We start from the raw sequence: 24117 nt of genomic DNA, 5'->3' as shown, positions 1-24117 counted from the left end.
TTCAATATTGTCAAATTTGAGTCTCTCATAATGTTCCTCATCTGTTAGTCCATCAATCTTTTTATCATCAAACACAACATGCACAGATTCCATAACAATGTTGGTTCTTAGATTGTAGACCCTATAAGATTTTCCAGCTGAATAACCAACAAATATTCCTTCATCAGCCTTTGCATCAAACTTCCCTTTATGGTCAGATTGATTCCTTAGTATAAAACATTTACATCCAAAGACATGAAGAAAGTTTAGAGTTGGTTTTCTTTTCTTGAACAACTGATAAGGAGTCATGCCTTTAGCTTGATTGATCAGAGAAATATTTTGAGTGAAACAGGCACAATTAACAGCTTCAGCCCAAAAATATGTTGGTAACTTTGATTCTTCAAGCATTGTTCTGGCAGCCTCAATTAAAGATCTGTTCTTTCTTTCAACTACCCCATTTTGCTGAGGTGTTCTTGGAGCTGAGAACTCATGCATGATTCCATTTTCTTCACAGAACAGCCTCAATGTCAAATTCTTGAATTCAGTTCCATTGTCACTCCTGATGTTTCTTACTTTTAAGTCAGGATGATTATTGACTTGCCTGATGTGATTGATAATGATTTCACTTGCTTCATCCTTTGATCCAAGAAAACAGACCCATGTGAACTTTGAGAAATCATCTACAATCACTAAACAATATCTTTTTCTTGCTATTGACAATACATTGACTGGTCCAAACAAATCCATATGTAACAGCTGTAATGGTTCATCAATTGTTGTTTCAAGCTTCTTCTGAAATGATGCTTTCCTTTGTTTGCCTTTCTGACAAGCATCACACAGACCATCCCTTGAGAATTCAACAAGAGGAATTCCTCTTACTAAGTCCTTTTTGACTAGATCATTCATTGTCTTGAAATTCAAATGGGATAGCTTCTTGTGCCATAGCCAACTCTCAACTGAACTTGCTTTGCTGAAAAGACAAGTAATAGATTCTGCATCTGTAGAGTTGAAGTCAGCTAAGTACACATTTCCTTTTCTAACTCCAGTTAGAACCACTTTGTTGTCTTTCTTACTAGTGACAACACAGGCTTCAGAATTGAAGGAAACTGTATTCCCTCTATCACATAGTTGACTGATACTCAGTAAGTTGTGCTTGAGACCATCAACTAATGCAACTTCTTCAATGATGACATTCCTTGTTGAAATCAAGCCATATCCCATAGTAAACCCTTTGCTGTCATCTCCAAAGGTTATGCTGGGGCCAGCTCTCTCTTTAAACTCTGTGAGCAGGGAGAAATCTCCAGTCATGTGTCTTGAACAGCCACTGTCCAAGTACCATAGATTTCTTCTATTTTCCTGCACACCACAAAATCAATCAATTTGATTTTGGTACCCAAGTTTCCTTGGGTCCATTCTTGTTAGCCTTTCTCCTAGACTTCATTCCTCCTGCATCTTTAGACTTAGGTGAGTTTGAGTCAACCTTGGTCTTAGATGTGGTTGGTTGAGGTGTAGGGTTAGTCACAACATTATCCAGCACATTTATAGTATTATTAGGCATGGATTGTGCATACATGTTATTCCACATTGGCATATTGTATGGCAGTTGAGGCATACTGAATGCAGCAAGATAAGAATTGTTAAAATATGGCATGTTTGCAAAATGTGCATAAGGATTTTGTTGAGACATAACAGGCAGAGCATGTAGAGGTGATACAGACATGTTAGGCATGGAAGAAGGTACAGTTATGGGAGATTTCTTAATAGATTTACAGTTAGCAGATAGATGATTAACACTACTACAATGCACACAGCTTTTTCTAGGAGCATACTTGTCAGGTGTGTAATTGTTATGTTTGTTAACTCCTACCTTCCCATTTCTGTTGGATTTCCTTTTGGATTCCTTTTTATCCTCAACCATCTTGAGCCTATTGTTTAACTGTTCTAAGGTCATGTGCCCTACATTCACCTTTCTGACATCTTTGAATGTGCTTGCTCCTTCTTTGACAAAGTTCTTTGAAGTTGAACCAAACTTTTTGTTGAGTTTCTTTAGATTTTCTCTTTTAGAAACATCTGCCTGTTTTAATTGAGGAACCTTCAACGGATGTTCCTTTTCTTCCTTCAACGGATAACTTTCATCATCCGTTGATTCCACATCCGTTGACAGTCCATCAATTAATTCCAGTTTCTTTTTATTTTTATCCCAGGCAGTTTCACAGAATGATTCAATTCCTTGGACTTTGGCAATTTGAGCACTTACATCCCTAGATGTTTTCCAGGCTTTAATCACCTCTTGCTCTTTCTCTAATTGATTGGAAAGTATTTCTACTTTCTTAATAGATTCAGCTAGTTCATTTTCAACAGATACACAATGCAGCTTAGTCTTTTCTAGGTCAATTAACTTATCTTCTAACACAGCATTTCTATTACTTAAAAACAGATTGTTCTCTTTAATCCTACTATTTTCTTTAGCAAGAGATTTAAGAGATACACGCAAATGATACAGTTCAGTAGACATGTCATTAAAAGCATCATTGCACTCTTCTTTAGTAAGCTGTGTTATATCAGTAGTAATTACCTGGTTGCTTGATGAACTAACTTCATTCTCCTCAGAATCAGCCATGAGAGCCAAGTTAACATATTCCATGTCTTCATCCTCTTCTTCTCCATCAGCTGCCCAGTCTCTTTCTTGAGTAATGAAAGCCCTTTCCTTCTGTTTGAGCAGATCAAAATATTTCTTTTTGTAATCTACTTGTTCAAATTTCTTCTTTTCAGAGGTTGGCTTTCTGCACTCACTTGCAAAGTGTCCACTCATACCACAATTAAAACACTTGAACTTGGATTTGTCCACCATGTTCTTATGGGGTTTAGTGGCTCTAGTGTTTTTCCTGAACTTCATCTTTGCAAATCTCCTGGACAGAAATGCAAGATGCTCATCAATACCATCAGAGTCATCTTGACTGGAGTTGTCTTCATTTTCAGCAACTTGCCCTTTACCCTTGTCTGATTCTGGATTTCTTACACCATCTTTGGAGCTTGATGTAGATCTCACAGTTTCTTTTCTGCATTCTTTCTCATTTTCAGCTACCAATGCAACTGAACCTCCTTTCTTTCTCCCCCTCTCCAATACCTCATCCTGTTCCAACTCTAGTTCATAAGTCTTCAAGATTCCATATAATCTTTCAAGAGTAAAGTCCTTATAATCTTGAGAGTTTCTTAAGGAAACAGTCATGGGTTTCCATTCCTTTGGTAAGGATCTCAAAAATTTAAGATTTGAATCCTTCACCTGGTACACTCTACCATACAGCTTCAGTCCATTCAACAGTTTTTGGAATCTATTGAATGTGTCATTTAAAGATTCATTTTCTTCAAAATGAAAGTGCTCATACTGTTGAATGAGAAGCTGCATTTTGTTCTCTCTTACTTGTTCTGTACCTTCACACAGCAGCTGAACTGTGTCCCAAACCTCTTTGGCAGTTGAACAATTTATCACATTATCAAACATATCCTTGTCAAGACCATTAAACAAAATGTTCATAGCCTTCTTATCCTTGTGGACTTCTTCTGTGTCTTCCATTGTCCATTCTGCTCTGGGTTTTGGAATGGATTGACCAACAGCAATTGTGGCCGTAGCAACTGTGGCTACTTTGTGGGGAATGTGAGGACCATTCTCAATGCAGTTTACATAACCTTCATCTTGGGAGAGTAGATGAAGGTGCATTTTCACCTTCCAGTGGTGATAACTGTCTTTGTCAAGAACTGGGATCTTTACTCCAATATCCTTCTTACTCATCTTTGTTAGATTCCAAGATCTTTAAACTCTTTGTGTGTCAAGAGCCTGCTCTGATACCAATTGTTATTCCTAGAAGACTAACAATGAGATTTACAGAAGGGGGGTTGAATGTAAATCTCAAAACTTTTTCAAGTTTTGAGCAGTTTATAAAGTTGTGTGTTCAAGAAGAACAAGTGTGTGAATTGCTTTAAGCTAATACAGACAGATATATATTCAAGCACAAATGTAAAGAACACAACAGACCTTAAAAACTTTTCTGGTGGATTTGTTGTTCCACCAGAGATGGTATATTAGAAAATCTGTGTTCAACAATGTTGATCACAGCTGCATCCTAGTACAAACTAGATGAATTTTCTCTCAAGATATTTCTTAACAGCTCTGGAAAAAATCTCTCTAATTACTAGCTTCTTCTTGGTTCATATATATTACCAAGTGTACAAGTGAAAAACAATATAAAATTACAATAGTAAAATAAGTTCTTCACTTGCTTCTTTTCCTGTTCACTCAAGTACTTTGTTGACTATTGCAACTTTGTACAAAAGAAGAACGGCTGCTTTTTCTGTTGATCCTGAAATTCGGCTACCACATCTCAGTTTTCTCTGTCAACCCACGTGCCTCTGCTTGTAGGTACAACTACCACTTATCAACGGCTGATTAGCAGAACATCCGTTGAAGCTTTCATCCGTTGATGACTTCATCCGTTGAAGGATGTTATCCGTTGAAGCTTTCATCCGTTGATGCTCTCATCCGTTGAAGGATGTTATCCGTTGAAGCTTTAGAGACATCCGTTGAAGCTTAGCTTCTCATCCGTTGAAGGTCTTTTAAGTCATCCGTTGATACCACTTCATTTATACAAAATTACAAGGCATGAAATATTTACAATTGGCCTTCCTATCTGCATATCATCTAGTAGTCAACATGACTCATAGTTTCTCTCAACTTCTAAGAATTACAATTTTAAATACAGAGACTGAAATATGCTACAATACTAGACTTATTTCTAAGTAAAGCTACACCATCAACGGATAGCCAAAGTGGTCTTATCCGTTGAGGCTACAGACACTAAATTTCTACTTAAGTGTTTTGTTAAACATATCATCAAACTAATGCACATATATTCCTAACAATAGGCTTAATGACAAAGAAGCAGCTTAAGCATAAGCTGAAAGATGTTAAGAATGTAAACAAGGTAAAGTCACCTAGGAAAAATAGGAATGGAATGGAAAGGAAAATGTGAATAAAAACAATGATTATAAGCCTGTTCCTCATGCTCCTAGAAAAACATGTCATAACTGTGGAAGTTCTAACCTTCTGGCTTCTTTTTGCAGGAAGAATAAGAACATAAACTCCTTACCTTCAAAGTCAGGAGTTAAGAGTCAGTCTGTTAGATATAGGCCACAAAATCCTTGTTTTCATTGTGGTAGTTTATGGCATTCCATTTACACTTGTGAGAAATATCATAGTTTGTACTATGATTATTATCAAATAAAACCTTCTTTAAAGAAAGTAGCATTATTCCTTCTAGTGTAAGTACTGATACAAAGTCTGATAGTGTAAATGCTGATAAGAAAAATGTTAACATAAACTCTGATGCTAAATCCGCTGCAAATGTTAACAAACTTAATAAGGCCAAAGGATCCAAGCAAGTCTGGATCCTTAAAACTAATCATTAGTGGTCTTTGTGATTGCAGGGCAACAGGAAAAACATCCTAGTTCTGGACAGTGGATGTTCAAGACATATGACTGGAAATAAAGCCCTGCTATCAGACTTTGTGGAAAAAGTTGGCCCAAGTATTTCTTATGGAGATGGCAACATTGGAAAAACACTGGGATATGGCAATATCAATCTTGGGAATGTCATCATTAAAGAAGTAGCTCTGGTCTCAGGACTTAAACACAATCTGCTGAGTGTCAGTCAAATCTGTGACAGAGGTTATCATGTGGATTTCTTTGAAGAACACTGTGAAGTTGTAAGCAAATCTACAGGCAAAGTTGTTCTGAAAGGATACATGCATGGTAACATTTATGAAGCCAAGCGTTTGAAAAGTACTGATGGTTCTGCAATCTGTCTGATAAGTAGAGCATCAATTGAAGAAAGCTGGAATTGGCACAAGAAACTCTCTCATTTAAATTTCAACAATATAAATGAACAAGTCAAGAAAGATCTTGTGAGAGGACTACCAAAATCAGTATTTGCTCCTGATGGCCTTTGTGATTCATGTCAGATGGCAAAACAAAGAAAATCTTCATTCAAGAGCAAGACTAAATCATCAATTCTTAAGCCTTATCACCTACTACATGTAGATCTATTTGGTCCAGTGAATGTCATGTTTATTGCAAAGAAGAAATATGCTATGGTCATAGTGGCTGAGTTCACCAGATACACATGGGTGTATTTCTTGCACACAAAAAGTGAAACTGCATCTATCTTGATTGATCATGTCAAGCAATTGGATAAATTGGTCAAAGATTCTGTAAAGATCATAAGAAGTGATAATGGCACTGAGTTCAAAAATTTGATTATGGAAGAGTTCTGCAAAGACCATGGAATCAAGCAGGAATTTTCTGCTCCTGGAACTCCACAGCAAAATGGAGTTGTTGAAAGAAAGAATAGAACTCTTATTGAAGCTGCACGAATAATGCTTGATGAAGGAAAGCTACCAACCTATTTTTGGGCTGAAACTGTGCAGACTGCTTGTTTTACTCAGAATGCAACACTCATTAACAAGCATGGAAAGACACCATATGAGATGGTGAAGAAAAAGAAGCTAAATCTGAAGTATTTTCATGTATTTGGATGCAAGTGTTTTGTTCTTAAGACTCACCCTGAACAACTATCCAAATTTGATTTAAAAGTTGATGAAGGAATTTTTGTTGGATATCCACTTTCCACAAAAGCCTTCAGAGTCTACAATTTAAGAACAAGGGTTGTCATGGAATCTATCAATGTCTCCTTTGATGATAAGAAGATTATTGGACTTGAAGATTTCAATGATCATGATCAGCTGAGATTTGAAAATGAAGACTTAAATTCTGATACTGGAAATCCTGACAGACTAAATCCTGATACCGCAAACTCTGATGGATTAAACTCTGATGTTATTGAAACTGTGGTGACTACGCCAAAGGAAGATGCACCTGTGCAGGGGGAGCATATTGAAGATACAACCACATCTCAAGAAGCATAAGAACATACAACTGGCTCTTCAAGTTCTGATTCATCAAGTTCTGATAAGCCGAGTTCTGATAATTTTGAAAACTTAAATTCTGAAGGATCCAACTCATAGAGCATAGTTTCAGGGGGAGCATCAAAAAATGTTGATGAAGACAGCATGGATCATGGGGGAGCATCCAGTTCTAGAGAAAACCTTCCATATGCAAGGAAGTGGACTAAATCACATACACCTGATTTAATAATTGGAAATCCTGATGCAGGTGTCAGAACTAGAACAACTACTTCAAGTGAATGTCTCTATAAGTCTTTTCTTTCTCAGACTGGATCAAAGAAAGTGGAAGAAGCTCTTCAAGATGCTGATTGGGTGCAAGCAATGTAGGAAGAGTTAAATGAATTTGAAAGAAACAAAGTCTGGACCATAGTGCCAAGACCAAAGAACAAATCTGTTGTTGGTACAAAGTGGGTGTTCAGAAATAAAACTGATAGTGATGGCATAATTACAAGGAATAAAGCAAGGCTGGTTGTAAAAGGATATTCTCAACTTGAGGGAATTGATTATGATGAAACATTTACACCAGTTGCTAGATTGGAAGCTATAAGGATATTTTTGGCTTATGCTACTCATAAAAAGTTTATTGTCTTTCAAATGGATGTGAAAAGTGCTTTTCTCAATGGAGAATTGGAAGAGGAAGTATATGTTGAACAACCTCCAGGCTTTGTAGATTCTAGATTTCCAAATCATGTCTACAGGCTTGATAAAGCACTTTATGGCCTTAAGTAAGCTCCAAGAGCATGGTATGAGACTTTAGCTCAGTTTCTTCTGGAAAGTGGATTTAACAGAGGAACTATTGACAAAACACTATTCTACCTCAACCATGAAAATGACTTACTTTTGGTTCAGATATATGTTGATGATATCATTTTTGGTTCTACAAATGACAGACTTTGCAAGAAGTTTGCCGAACTGATGCAATCAAGATATAAAAATGAGTATGATGGGGGAACTTAGCTATTTTCTGGGCCTTCAAGTCAAGCAGAATGAAGAAGGAACTTTTATTTGTCAATCCAAGTACACCAAAAATTTGCTGAAGAAATTTGGAATGCAAGATTATTCAAGTGCATCCACTCCCATGGCCACTGCAACAAAATTGGATAAGGATACTGGTAAATCAGTAGATATTACTGATTACAGAGGTATGATTGGCTCTCTACTCTATCTAACTACTAGTAAACCTGATATCATGTACGCTACCTGTCTTTGTGCAAGATTTCAAGCAGATCCAAGAGAACCTCACATAACAGCTGTGAAAAGAATTTTCAAGTATCTTAAGGGAACAACTGATCTGGGATTGTGGTATCCTAGAGAATCAGACTTTAAACTAATAGGTTACTCAGATGCAGATTTTGCAGGATGCAAAATAGACAGGAAAAGCACAAGTGTAAGCTGCCAATTTCTTGGAGGCAGATTGGTTTCTTGGTTTAGCAAGAAACAAAACTCAATTTCCACATCAACTGTAGAAGTAGAGTACATTGCTGCAGAAAGCTGTTGTGCACAGATTCTTTGGATGAAGATTCAGTTACTGGATTATGGGTTAACATATTTTAAAATCCCTATTTATTGTGATAATCAAAGTGCTATTGCTATGACAGGTAATCCAGTTCAACACTCAATGACCAAGCACATCAGCATTAGGTACCACTTTATAAGGGAACATGTGGATGAAGGTACAATAGAATTGCACTTTGTTCCAACAGACCAACAACTAGCAGATATCTTGATAAAACCACTGTGTGAAGCTACTTTTACAAGATTGGTAAATAAACTTGGAATGGTTTCAGGTTCTTTCTCTAAATCTGCTTAGCTTTTGTTCTGATGCATCAAATTTTATGATCTGTATTTACAGATATTACTATCTTTGTGTATTCTGTGCTTAAATTGAAAATTGCTTAAGTGCTGATTATTGTCTGATGTGTATTTCTAAACTCTGATAGTGATATGAAGGTTTCTGTGACTATTCAATCCAATGAGGATAACTATGCTAGATGCTGACCTAGTAGTCTTTAATATACTAAAGATCCCATGTTTGAAGTAATTGTTTATGTGGAAAACTTTTAACACAAGCAAATTCTGATATTGAGCTTAGTTGAAGTTTACTTTGTGTATCTTATTACTAAGTCAAAAACTGAAATAGTGCTTCTTATCTGTTAAGTTCTGATGTTAGTAAAATTGATGGATGTACTAAGTGCTAATAAACCTCACTTATCAAAAGAAAAAGAAAAGGGAATAAAAATCAGGTACTCCTTTGAGATCTAGAGTAAAAATGTGGAAGGGAAGACCCAAGTGCATTGCTGGTATTAAGTAATATGCATCAGAAAAGCAAATAAATATTTTCTTGGTGACTTTTCACACTCTATGATTACTGTAGAAATACTCTGATAATAGCATAAATTCTGATAAGCAGTCGTGACTCACTTACACTGAGAAGCCACTGTACAATGGAATTTCAAAAGATGCATAAAATGAGCATAAAACAGTTGAGGTGGATTCATGCATGAACTCATTCTAAAGTAGACTTCAGAATCATGATAGATTTTGAGCAAAGTTCTTAGTTATGCCTTATTTTTAAGATATACTGAAGTGAATCAGACTTTAATCTTTATCTGATATTTAGCTTACTGCACATACATACACTCCATATGAATAATGAAAATTACTGTGGTGATAAATATTATTTTAGATGAACGTTTAAGTGTCAGTTGCATAAATTCCGAGGAAAAGTAATGATGGAAGTTCTGATGATTAAGTTCTGAAGAAACGAAATCAGAATTTGTGTGAAGAATTACAAAAATAGGCATTCACTTTTCAAGTTAAGGAATCATGTTCTGATGACTGTTAAGGTCTGATATAAGTCTAAGTTCTGATATTAAATTCTGATTCTTTACTTGACTTATTTGTGGTTAAAATCTGAAACAGTCTTATTTTAAATCAGAATATGTTTGGGTGAGATATTAACAGTCAACATAATTTGGGTTAGTGGTACTCGTATATGCACAGTAATTTTTACTTGTTTCATGTGCGCATTAAATCCTGTTTTAAGCTTCCAATGGCTGTTATTATTCTCAACAGTCTAGGGAGATGAGGTAGAATTATTTCTACCTGTAACCATTCAATTTTCCTTGCGTCTCTTGGTATTCTATTGGTTATCAAAACCAACACCTCATTCCAGCCAACACATCTCTCATTTTCTCTCAGACTCATTTGTTTTCTCTCATAAAAAACATGGTTCGTTTCAACTTAGTTCTGAACCGTGACACTTTTAAAATAGAGTTGAGCTGTACTGAGTGCCAGCACGAGTGGCATGTCACTGCCATTCCTGATGAAATCTGGGACTCAGTTCCCCAAGAGGTTCTCAGAGACCTCTTGTTCTTCTATATAGACTATCATCGCCATCTTGAGCGTCTGGAAGAAGAAAGGAGAGAAGCTCTCCGACAGCTGGAGCGAATCATTCATCTTGCTATTCTCTTTGTTGAGAGTAGGAAGAAGAAATAATTGCAGCTATCTGTTTCTCTTCACCGTCAGCTTTGTCTGGCTTCTTAGCTTAGGACTAAAGCTGTTGATGTTAGGATTTGTAGCTTAGGACAATCTTGTAATTTTAAGCATGTAATTTAAATTTCATGAAAAGTATTTGCTCAATATATTAATGAAATTTTATATTTATGAAAGATTTTGTCTCTGAGTCGTTTGATATTTTGATAACATTTTAAATCCTGATACTAACCATATTCTGATGACCTTTTTAGCCCTGATACAAATCAAGTTCTGATTCTGACGTGGCAATATTTGTTTACTTGGTTTATTAATGGTCATTCTCTCATTGGTCATAATTTTACAGAATATTGGTAAAGAAGTAATAAAAATTTATTAAGTGGGAACAATTTTAAAATTTAAAATAAAACTGAACGACCTTGATTAATGGGATTACTTGGTAAGTGGAACGGTTTTTCCTTGAAAAACTATCTGTGATAAGTAATGATTACTGAATACCCGTGCCCATTAATTATCTTTTACTGTTGCATGTCTGACAGGTGTTTCAACAGTTACTTTTTCTACCGTGTATAAGTAAAAGAGAGAAAAGATTGTAAAATCTTTTATTTACTTTCATATTTTATCTCTCTCTTTTTAATTTAATTCTCTCTCATCTACTGACGATTTTTCATCCAGACATTTTATCAAACACCTTACAGGCAATTTCTTTCTCACGAATTTCTCATGGCACCCAAGGACATAATTTTTGACGGAGCTACGTTTATTCCTAATAACTTCTCTGCTATTCTTAGCAAGTCAGAAGCCCCATTTGAACTTCACTTCATTTAGGACTTTTTTGCTAGTTCTGATATTGGGTATGCTCTGACCGAATCTGAAGCAGTCTCTGGTACTCAAGTACCAGAGTTCTGGAGAAGCGGTGTATATGATGATGGTGGTGCTCAAGGGTCCCCCAGTATTATTTTTTCATCAGGGGAGGATGGGTATGTTGTGACTTTATCTACGGTTCGACAAGCACTGCAGCTACCTGAGAACTGTGTTTATTCTACTGTTGAAGATCCAGTTCTTCAAAACATGATGGTCAGTCTGGGATATGAGAGGACATTGGCAAAGCTGGGCCAGTTGAAGAGATCTTTCATAAGGAGGGAATGGAGTTTCTTCTTTGATTGCATAACCAAGGCTTTTGCAAACAAATGTTCTAATTTTGATGCAATTCCCATATTCAGCCAACAAATCGGGTATGCTCTCATAAATCGAACTGATTTTGACTATGCAAGTGATGTCTTAGGTTTTATTGGGGACATAATGAATGAAGATAGATCTACTGTTTATTTTGCTAGATTCTGTGAGCTTATCTATAGTTTCTGTTGTGATAATAAGCCCCGAAATGCTAGTGAATTAATTTCATCATTCAGAATAGCTAAAAGAGCTTTTACTGACTTATTATCTACTGATAATAAGAAGGCTGTGTTAAGACCCCTCTTAATTCCTTTATCTGTCAAACAAGCCTTAATAACCTATGATCCTGTTAAGTACACTGCACTATATCCTGATGTTCAACTATCTGAACCTCATCCATCAGCACCTACCACCTCTACTCAACCACCTCAAACTTCTCAACCTCAACCTTCAGATCCTACAGTGCAGCCTTCATCTTCCAAACCTAAGAGGACTAAGAAAGTACCTCAGACACAACAGAAGAGAAGGAGATTCATTCTGCGAGATGAATCAGATGTTGAGGAACAGGTTCCTGTATCAGAACCTGTTGCAAGAGAAGCTGAGAAGGTCTCTTCTCAGAAGGATGTTGATATTGGGAGTTCTAGGCCTCTAAAAAGGCTTAGAAAGCGTAATTCTGATGATACAGCTCCTACATCATCCTCAAAAGCTAAAAGATTCAAATCATTGGCAAAAAGGCTTGAAGATTCTGGTAAAGGAATGGAAGCAGCAGCTAAGGAAGGGGGTCAGGAATCTCTGATCTCACAAGACCCTGTTGAAGCTCACAATTCTTCTAGTGCTAATCCAGACCTTCATGCAACTCATCACTATCCACTACATGAGCCAGAAATTGCTCACATTCCCACACCTCCAGTGTCTCCAGTACATGCTGATAACCAGGGGCCAAGTAATGAAATTGACATCCATCACTTGGAAGTGCCTCAGGTTTTGTATCTAGAAGCTCCACCAACTCAAGTCACTCCACCAACAACACCAATTCCTGATGCTGATTTTAATCCAGAATTGCCTACAAAACCTTCTCTGCATCTAGATACTGAAGATCAGATTTTAGGTGAGCATCAGAATATGGTTGTTGATCAGAATATAGTTGGAGATCAGCACTTGGAGGATGATGTTAAGCCTCCATAGCCTCTCATACTGTGCTTTTATCAGAGGATGCTAAAGATGTTGACTCTGTAAGTTCTGATGCTGCAAATGTTGATGGTACTGGTAATGCTGCTACAAATTTAGATGCTGATGCAGCTGGTCCTTCTGGACATGCACCTCTACAAGCTCCTTCAAAAGCTGAGATAGTCAAAAAGTTTGTTACAGGGGAAGCACCAGTACCTTGGAGTGAAACTCCTAGAGGACAGGAGTGGACTAAGGAGTGGAACACAGTTACCTTTGTTCCTTCTGACAAGATTCTTGCTGATCACTTGGCAAAAGATGATGAGATGCTAGTTAATGATGATTTCAAAACTCAGCTAAGAGTTACTGCACTTAGTTCAAGGCACCTTCAAGGTCAACACTCTGTAACTCAGGCCAAGGTGGACAAGATTCAAGAAACCTTAAATCAGCAAGATACAATTGTCAAGTTGGACAAGAAAAGGTTTTTCAAACCTTTCTTTGACAAAATTACCAACATTGAGAAAACCCAAGAGAAGCAACAGTCTCAGACTGATGAAATTTTGAAAAATCAAGTTTCTCAGCAATCTCAACTCAATGAGATCCAATCCTTAGTGGAATTGCTTCTCTCTCTTCTTTTACCTACTGATGCCAAAAAGGGGGAGAAAGTAATTATGTCCAAATGCAAACTTGTTAAGACACTGAAGAAAAAGGATGATGGTAATGACCCGGGAAACTCTGGAATGGGTGGAGGTCATGGTCAAGGTGGAGGTCTCTCATCAAGTAGAACTGGAACTACAAGTCAAAGAACAAGTTCTGATACTGGGAGAAGAATAACTTCTGATACTAGTAAAAGGATAAGTTATGATGAACTTTTGGAACTTGATGAAGAAATTTCAAGATAGTTATTTCTAAAAGAAAATCCAGGAATGGACTTTGAGAGTCTAAAGGAAGAAGAAGCTAGACTTAAGTTAGAAAAAGTCATCTCCAAATCTGAAGCTTCTGTTGTTGAAAAGAAACTTCCTACGGCTAAAGGCATTGTGATAAAAGAAAGGACAAATCCTGTGGCAACCAAAGCCAAATCACAACTGTAGATAGATCCAAGGTCCAAGGGCAAAGAAAAAGTTGGTGAACCTGTAAAGGTTTATGTGCCTCCTATGGATGAAGAAATTTCTGATGAAGATGCTAATCTTACTCTGACTTCAAGGAAGATTTCTAAGATAACCTCTGACATAGCTCAAGTTGTTCAGAGTCAAGATATAGTTAGTTCTGATATAACTATGAAGCAAGCAACCTCTGACATAGCTCAAGTTGGCTTGATATCAGAAGATAAGTCAAAGGAAACCTCTGACATTGCTCATGTTAAATCCTCAAAGTTACTCCTACCAGGATTCACTAAAGCCAAACAGACTCAACCTTTGAAGACTGCAGCAAGTGGTTTTGAAGCAAGAGTGGTTACTGGAAAGGAAGAAAGAGATAAATCTAGATTGGGTAGTGCTGATGAAAGAAGAGTACAAAACACAACCAATGATCCAACTTCCTTAAGTGAACCAGGTGTTGGAGCAACTCCTGAAAGATTGAATCGGCTTGAATCTGTATAGATGGTCTACCATACCTTCTTTAAAGAACACATCTTGTTATATTTCATGACAGATGGAAGGGCTTACCATATAAGGGGAAATTCTATACCACTGAAGTATTTTGAGGAACTAGAACATGTTTTATTCTTACTTCAAGTGAATGACAGATTAACAGAAAGTGCTGTAAATTATTTGAAGACTCAAATTCAGAGACAGAAGAAGCTCTATTCTGTAAAGTCTGACAGCACATACTGTCCCAAGTGCAGAGGTCACAAGGGTGATATTGTTGATATGAAGCCTAATACTGCAAAGATCAGAACATATCTTGGTATTAAGGGACTTGAATTCAATCTAGAGTCTGACAAAGCCTATGTCATCAGACTAGATCAGGAGTTGAGAAAAGCAAAAATTAATGATCTCAGATATGCTATCTTCCAAACTGGTGATGATACTGCAGAGCTTAAAGATGCTAAAAGGAGAATGATTGATGAACTCAGATATGCTGAGAGATGTTTGGTAAATAACTATCTCAGAACAACTCCTGATATTGAAGAGATCAGAAAGTGAAGCCAAGTCAAGATCTACAACTGCTCAAATTCTGATATGTATACAGACAGAAATGGTTATCAGAAGTTAAAGTTGGTAAAGCTTTAAGGACTGTAAGTTGTAGTTATCTAGTCAAATTCTCATGTATTTGTACTTAATGTTTTTGATATCATCAAATATCTGTTAAACTTGTATATTATACTAATTTACAAGTTGGGGGAGATTGTTAGATATATTTGATAATGTCATGTCTAATATGATTTGTGTTTAGTTTTCAGATCTTACTTAAACAGGACAAATCAGTACTTAACTGGAAATCAGCACTTATACTGAAGACAGAACTTAAGTTATCAGTACTTAAGGTTCAGGAGATATTTATCAGGAAATAATATCAGGACTTAAGGAAACTTTCAGATAAGGAAGGCGGCTGATTGAAAGGAAAGAAGATCAAGAGAAACACAAGAAGAGATATGCATGAAGAAGGAATTCTATGAAGAATAGAATACTTGGAAGAAAAGATATCTGATTGATATATATTTTAGGAAGCAGAATTATATTCCATATCAATTAGCGATTATCTTGTAACTGTATAGTATATAAACACAGACATAGGGTTTACACTATTAGTGTTATCGTTATCGAGAATATTATTCATTGTAACCCTAGAAGCTCTCGTGATAATTTGTTCATCACTGAGAGAGGAAAGTTCCATATTGTAACAAAGTTTAATAAAGTTTGTTTTCTGTTACTTGTGTTCTTTGAATTTGCTTTGATTGTGATATACACTGTATTGAATCCCCTTCTACAGTGTGTGTGACCTAACAATTCCTCTGTCTAGTAGATCTTGTAATTGCGTCGATAATTCTTTCATTTTGACTGGTTCCATTCGATATGGAGCTTTCGAAATTGGTTCTGTACCTGTCGCTAAATCGATTGTAAACTCAATCTCTCGGTCCGACGGTAACCCTGGAAGCTCGTCTGGAAAGACATCAGGAAATTCACATACAACTAGAATATCTTCTATTTTGGGACTTCCCTTCTCTGTATCTAATACGTAGGCTATATATATTTCACATCCCTGTCGAAGCAATCGTTTGGTCTGAATTATTGTCAAAAATTTCTTTCGCTGTTTTTCGCCTCTAAACATTACTGTTGCATTTTTCACAGCTCGCAATTTCACTTTCTTGTTCGCACAATCGATCTGAGCATTATGAAAAGCTATCCAATCCATTCCCAAAATAACGTCAAACTCTCCTAACTTAAACGGAATCAGGTCTACAGAGAAATGATGTCCGCCTATTTCGATATCGCACGCAGGACATACTCGATCTACCGGAACTTGGTCGTCTTTCGCTAATTTTATAATTAACATCTCGCCTAACCATTTAGTTTCATAATATATCTTATCAAGGAATTCTTCAGAAATAAAAGATCGTGTAGCTCCAGAATCAATTAGTACTTTTGAATTTACTGAGTTCACCAAAAGCGTACCCGCAATTACACTAGGACTCTGCACGGCATCTTTCATTGTCATGTTAAAAGTCCTTGCTCTGGGTTGATTAGGCTGTGGTGGAGGAGGTAATGCCAACACTTTAGGAATACTAGCTGCCATTGCTGGTCCTTTGCAATTCCTAGCGATATGTCTTTTCTTTCCACACTGTAAGCAAGTAACTTCTGTTTTTCCCGCTGGACATTTATTAGAATATTGCCATTTTTGTCTACATCTATAGCATATCACATTCGCCTTGATATATATGCCGATATATTTTCGACCACAAGTCTTGCAGTACGGCACTGGGACTCTGATTATTCCCTGCTGGCTGGGAGCTTGGAAATGATTACCTGTTTTCTGGTTGCCTTGTCCTATCCTTTTGAAATTCATATTTGTCCGGGCTTGGAATCCCGGCTTCCTGCTGGAACGGTTCGGGAAACTTTCCTGTCCTCTTTCCTTCTGGGTTCTCTCACTTTCTCCCTCAATGATCATGGCATTCTGGACTATGGCAGTATAAGTTGTCAACTCAAAAACTGTTTCATGGCCGCGAATCCATGGTCGTAATCCTTGTTGGAACCTTTGGGCTCATTTTTCTTCAGAATCAACTTGTTCTGGAACAAATCTAGCCAATTCAGTAAACTTGGCCTCATATTCTATCACATACATACTTCCCTGCTTCAATTCTAAAAACTTAATCTGCATTTAATTCTTCACATAGCGAGGAAAATGTTTCTCTAAAAACAGCTCTTTAAACCTATCCCAGACTATAATGTCTTCACCTTCTAAAGCTTTCCTAGATTCCCACTAATAATTCGCTTCTCCTTTCAAAAAGTAGCTAGCAAAATCATTCTTTTGGTGCTCATCTACTTTCACAAGCGCAAATGCTTTCTCTATTTCCTTCAACCAATTCATAGCCTTAATAGGATCTGTTGTTTCCTCAAACTCTGAAGGCTTAACCGACTGAAACTGCTTGAAGGTAACAACAGGTATAGTTGGTGGTATCTGAGGTTCAGGACGAGGTGGCTGTTGTAACATTTTTTGCTAAATTTGTTGCTGTTGTTGCTGCATCTGCTAATGCATCATTACCATCTGTTGTTGTATCAGATGGAACATTTGATTCATGGTATCATTGGTCTGTCCCTCAGAGTTACTATTGGAGGTTTCGGTTCTAGTCTTTCTCTTTGGTGCCATTTTCTGATAATAAAACAAATGATTTCCTTTTTAACAGTTTATTAAACAATTGACAGTAAGTAAGAAAACAATTTATCCTGTATTAACAAAAATTTAAATAATGATTTATGGAAGAAAATAATTTGCTTAATATAAAAACAGGAAATTTAAACAATCAGTTAAAATGGTTTTATAACTTGGAGTGAAAATGATGATACATTATTTCTAAATTTAAACAGAATTTAAAATATGGAAAACTGTAAAATGATAAAGTAAATGTAAGTGCTGTAAAACTGTAAAGACTGAAATTTAAATAAAAGAAAATTTGAAAAAGTTTATTTTATATATAACACCAGCCTCAGGTGTGGATGCTTGGTACAAAAAGTCTCGCTCAAAACTGTCCTGGCTGCTGCTACTACAAGTCAAGCTATATACTACACACATACATCACTAACTATGCTACACTAGGTTGCATCTATCTATATCAGTCACCTATACTACACATCTGGTCTCCTATGGTTAGATCTCAAAATCCTGGAGGAATACGCCTCAGCTCATCCAGGAGTATCTGGACAACTGTCTGTGCCAAATGAAGAACCCTATAAAACTCCGCATAAGAAGGCGGTCAGTCACGTGTCAACGCATTTAGCTCAAAGGTAGCGCTCATCAATGTGGACTGTAGCCTCTGTCTCATCATATAATCCGGCTAAAGTGCGGCTAATGGTCCTCGGCCTCTCTGATCAAACAAATGCATAATCTCCCTACACTGGGATCTCCAGTACTCAACATCCTACCTCACAATACTATAATCACGATATAGTACCATATATGGCTGTGCAACATGTCCTATTGACTCCTGCGACGGACTGTAACTCTACATCATGCTCACCCATATCCTCAATTAGAACCATCTGAAAAAACTCTGGCTCTGGGGCATGCACCTGAATAGGAGGTAACACTGCTGGTGGTGGAAACTCTGGCTCAACCTCTGGCTGATGCTCTACTGGAAGTGAAGGTGGAAGCATCGGCTCAAAGAACTCTGTTGGATCAAACATCTCTACTGGATCATGAATCAGCCCTAGCACTGGTGGTGCTGGCTCCTGGGGCAATGGTGGAGGTGGTGGAAGAGGTGGAAACATGTACTCAAACACTGGTGGAATAACATATGCGACTGGTCATGTGACTGTCCTCTCGGATGAACCTAAATAACCTGACGACGCCATCTGATAATATACCAAATAAAGAAAAAAGGTTATCGAATAATCCTAGAACTTATACATTCCTATTCTAATCTTATCTAAATCCTGACACTACTCTTCCTATTTGACTATTCCTATCGTATGTGATCTCCCTATCTTATCTTATTCCTAATGTTTTTGTTTTTAGGGACCAAACCTACAGCTCTGATGCCAAACCTGTAACGCCCTCCAGACCCGGGGTATAAGTATGGGGGTTACTAACTAATCTCCAAACCTGTACAACCTGAATAACAATAATAATAAAATATATTTAAACCCTTTTAACACTAACCATGATTTTTTTAGGTTGAAGTATGAAAACAAGAACCACTAACTACTTTATTACAAACCAAATTCAATATTTTACAAACTCTGATTATTACAAACCATTGTCTAACCAGTTTTAAACTAAGTTCATCTTTATTCAAACACACACACACTAACTATCTACACTACACCTGTTCGGGCAACTCAAAGCTTTCTTCCTGGATTGGAATCAACACCTTGGGTATGAGAGGGTCCCGCGGCTTGATCCGCTTCTTTACTACTCGAGTCCTGATTGGTTTCATATTCCTTCCTAACTGAAAATAATATGGTGAATAATGATAAGTGGATTTTATATCCACTTGGAATGCTTTATTACAAGCTTAAATTGGTGTTTTGGACTCAAGTTATTGGTATTTTGATGTGTTTTTGTGTTAATGCATTTCAGGTATCAGTTAAATGAAGAAAAGAGCTTTTAAAGGAAATATGATGAAAAGTGATCAGAATTGGAAGCCAAGGCCATTGTTAAGTTGTAGAGAATCTCAATAGCTTCGCGTGGGCAGTTGAATCGCCTAATTCTGACGAGTAGAACTCAAGTTATGGCCAAAACAAGATTCATCAGAATAATTTTCCCAGTCAGTAGCTGAGCGCCCGCTCAGAGAGCTGAGCGGCCGCTCAGGAGGCGGCTGGTGGCTGATTTCGCTGAAAAAGCCTTTTTTGAGTAGAATTTGACGATTTTAAGGGTCCACTAGGGGCGTATATATACTTAAAAAAAAGGGTTTTCATCATCCGGGAAGATTGGGATACCAAGGAGAAGGCCTAGAAGCACAGAACAACTCCGAAAAAGAAGATCTTGTTTTCAACTTGTGATTCTTTGAATTAGTTGTAACTTTGGATGCTCGTTTTCGTTCTTGTTGAACCTAGATCTCGTTTATTTGTACTTTGATTATTATTTAGTTTATTAAGACCTTGTTTATACCATGCTTTCATTGGAACCCATGGTGACGATGAGTTCGATTATGGGCTAATCGTTGTCATGGGATTCTAGCGGATTTACTTATGGATTTCAATAGTTAATTGTTTCGATATCTTGGTGTGTGGTGATTGATTGATATCCTAGTATTGGTTGTGCTTATTCATCTTATGTGCGTAGCTAACATATAAGATAGCGTGTTAATCTCTATTGAAGCGACAGTGAATATAGAGGTTTAGAACTTGCCATGCTAGCATAGGTTCATGTATGTGTATGCATGATTCGTAGGTAACTCTAACCATTTTACTTGCCCTATGTAATCAAGATAGATAACTTGTTCTTAAACCGTTATGTTGTCAAATTCTATAGACATATAGGGTCTCAATATAATTGGTGCCTATTCAGCTTCTATCTCTTTTGTGGATGTCTAGTAGAATGGTACTCGTGCAATGAAAGTTGGCGTTTATCAGTTTCGTGTTATCTGATTAGTGTCATCACCATCACATGCTAAGGTTAAGAACAATAAGGCTATTGAATGAAGTATTTAATGAAGTTGGGATCCCGTGTTTGTCATATATAGTAATTTAACTTCAATTCTCTTAGTTAATGTTATTTAGTATAATCTCTAAGTTTAATAAAAACCCAATTTGTTATTTGTCTTAGCATTGAGCAATAACCATACATTGTTGCATAGGTGCATAAATTGAACTTAACCTAAACCAGTCTCTGTGGGAACGAATCTGATTTATATCTTATACTACTTGCGAACGCGTATACTTGCGTGAATATTAGCGCGTGTTTTCGCCCTAACAAGTTTTTGGCGCCGCTGCCGGGGACTCGGTGTTAATTTTTAGTTTATGTGCTTGTCATCAGTGGTCGTTAAAGTTCACTGACTCGGATTCTTTTACTTTCACGGTTTATTTGTTTATATTTCAGGTACTCATTACAATGGGAGATCCAGCAGCACGAACGAAAGCCTTGATGGATTTTTCTCAACCCAAGATCAATGACATTCAATCTAGCATTGTCCGGCCAGCTATCACAGCTAATACATTTGAGATCAAGCCTGGCATAATTCAATGGGTACAGACTTCAGTCCAGTTTGGGGGTTCTCCAACGGAAGATCCCAATACACACATTAGGGATTTCATTGAAATATGCGACACCTTCAAGTTCAACGGTGTTTCTGAAGATGCTGTGAAGCTGAGACTATTCCCATTCTCTCTGAAGGACAAGGCTAAGAGCTGGTTACACTCTCTACCAGCTGGTTCGATTACTACTTGGGAAGATCTTGCTCAGAAGTTTCTTACTAAATTCTTCCCTATGGCGAAGACAGTTGCACTCAGGAATGCTATTACTCAATTTGCGCAGCAAACGGGAGAATCGCTAAGTGAAGCTTGGGAGCGCTACAAGGAGATGCTTAGGAAGTGTCCTCATCATGGAATTCCTAATTGGATGATCATCACTTGTTTTTACAATGGGTTGGGAGCACAGTCCAGACCCATGCTCGATGCAGCATCAGGCGGAGCATTATGGGCAAAGAGCTATAAAGAAGCTTATGATCTAATTAAACTGATGGCTGCTAATGAATATCAGTATCCAACCCAGAGATATCCACAGGGCAAGGTAGCAGGAGTTCTTGAAGTGGATACAGCTACAGCTATCACTGCTCAACTAAAGGCGTTGTCTATGAAGATCGATTCTCTGGCTAACTATGGTGTTAAGCAGATAATTAGTGTTTGTGAGCTGTGTGCAGGTCCGCATGCGACAGAGCAATGCGCTATATCTAGCGACTCAGCTCAGTTTGTGAGCAACTTTCAGAGATCGCAACAACCAGTTCCAGACACTTATCATCCTGACAACTGGAATCATCCTAACTTCAGCTGGAGCAACAATCAGAATATGATGCAACAGCCGTTCCAGCCGTTTGGAAATAAGCTTTTCAACTCTCTTGGTTTTCAGCAACAACTCCAACTTCAACAACAAACTCATGATGCAGGTCTATCTTCGAATGAAAAATCTGAATTAGAGGAGTTGAGGCTTATGTGCAAAAACCAGGCTCTTATATGCCAAAGCCAAGCTATTTCTATCAAGACTCTGGAGAACCAAATAGGGCAAATTGCTAATGCCTTATTGAATCGACCACCAGGAACGCTTCCTAGTGATACAGAAGCCAATCCAGGAAAGAGGGAAGTTGAAGAACATGTGAACGCCATCACCTTAAGGTCCGGAAAGGTCGCAAGCCCCCAAATTCAGCAAGACGAAGAGCCTGAAAAATCTCAAGATTCAGAAAATGTAGTTGTGGCTGAAGAAGATGTGCAGAAGGAAGTAGAGGTGGAACCAAGGAAGACTACTGTGGAACACACTCCTCCTGAGGGTAATACAGGGGAGAAACAGATCTATCCTCCACCTCCTTTTCCAAAGAGGCTGCAGAAGAAAAATCCGGATAAGCAGTTTGAGAAGTTTCTGGAGGTGTTCAAGAAACTTCATATCAACATACCTTTCGCTGAAGCTCTTGAACAGATGCCTAGCTATGCGAGGTTTATGAAAGGTATTCTCTCTCGGAAAGTGAAGCTCGATGACTTAGAGACCGTTGCTCTAACGGAGGAATGCAGTGCTGTGCTGCAACAGAAGTTGCCTCCGAAGCTTAAAGATCCTGGAAGCTTCACTATTCCTTGCACCATCGGAAACTTGTCGTTTGACAAGTGTTTATGTGATTTAGGAGCTAGCATCAATCTGATGCCCTTATCTATCTTCAAGAAGCTTGGTCTGCCTGAGCCGAAACCAACATACATGTCATTGCAACTAGCTGACCGTTCCATCGCTTATCCACGAGGTATAGTGGAGGATGTCTTGGTCAAGGTGGATAAACTCTTCTTCCCTGCTGACTTTGTAATTCTTGATTTCGAGGAAGATAAGAAGATTCCCATTATCTTGGGAAGACCATTCTTGGCTACAGGCCGAACTATGATCGATGTGCAAAAAGGAGAGCTTTCGATGAAGGTGTACGATCAAAAGGTCACTTTTAATGTGTTCAAGGCAATAAAGTTACCCACAGAAAAAGAAGAGTGCTTTAAAATAGAGCGGGTCGACTCAGTTTTTGAAGATGAAGGAGGAGTAGAGCAACTGCAGGTTTTGAATGCACCTCCGTGGGAGAAGAAGTTGGATATGCCATTCGATTCTCTTGGGTTAGCAGAGCTGAAAATATCTCAGGAGCATTTTCAACCATTTACTCAAGAAGCTCCCATACTTGAGCTCAACCGACAGCCAGATCACTTGAGTTATTCATTCTTAGGTGCACCCCCTGACAAGGGGTTGGGATATATCTTTGATGATGTAGAGGGTAGCCGAACGGATCCTCCAGTGCCTATAGAGGGTTCTTCTCATGTGCAGCAGGTAGTTGATAGGACTGGTGTTGGTGATGAGCAGTACATGCGAGTAATTAGGCGTATAGAGGCCATGCACGACATTCACCGTCATTTTGCTGAAGATTTGACACATGCTTTCGGTACTATTTTCCGAGACACTAGTGGCGAGGTTGATTGGCCACCTGATCCTCCACCCGACGAGGGTGAATCTCCCGCTAATTAGGTATGCTTGAAATCCTTATTATTGCCTTCAATGAGGACATTGAAAATTTTAAGTTTGGGGGTGATAATGTAAGGATTAGTAGTGTGTGTCCATATAGATTCATATAGATTTATGTTGCATGTTTAGTTGTAGTTCATTCATATTTTTGCATGATTGTTCATTTAGGACATATTTGTTTATTTTTATGTAATTTCATATAGTTGCATTTGCATGCATATTTAGCATGATCCCTTAAGATGAACTATGATATTGGATAAGTTGATGTTGATTTGAGTGTGGTGATGAGGAATAGAGGGATGTTTAAGTCTTAATGAATTGATTTGCATGCCAGAAATAAATATTTTCACAAAGTCTTATAGGGTTGCTTTTGATCTAGATCATGATCATACTTGTTTGTTGTTGAGATTTAATCACTTGATTATATTTAGAATTTGT

At 37.6% G+C, this 24117-nt stretch overlaps 1 non-coding gene across 1 annotated transcript; it reads right to left on the bottom strand.

The window, feature by feature from the left end:
* Positions 1–21429: 21429 nt before the first annotated feature.
* LOC141675365 (small nucleolar RNA R71) lies at positions 21430–21536 on the bottom strand. Its single transcript, XR_012556022.1, has one exon. It is a non-coding gene; the product is annotated as a small nucleolar RNA R71 (small nucleolar RNA).
* Positions 21537–24117: the final 2581 nt, after the last annotated feature.

Source organism: Apium graveolens, chromosome 7 (assembly GCF_009905375.1).
Source record: "Apium graveolens cultivar Ventura chromosome 7, ASM990537v1, whole genome shotgun sequence".
NCBI classification, from domain to species: Eukaryota; Viridiplantae; Streptophyta; class Magnoliopsida; order Apiales; family Apiaceae; genus Apium; species Apium graveolens.
Note: the sequence above shows the minus strand (reverse complement) of the source record. Positions and strands in the feature narration are given on the sequence as shown.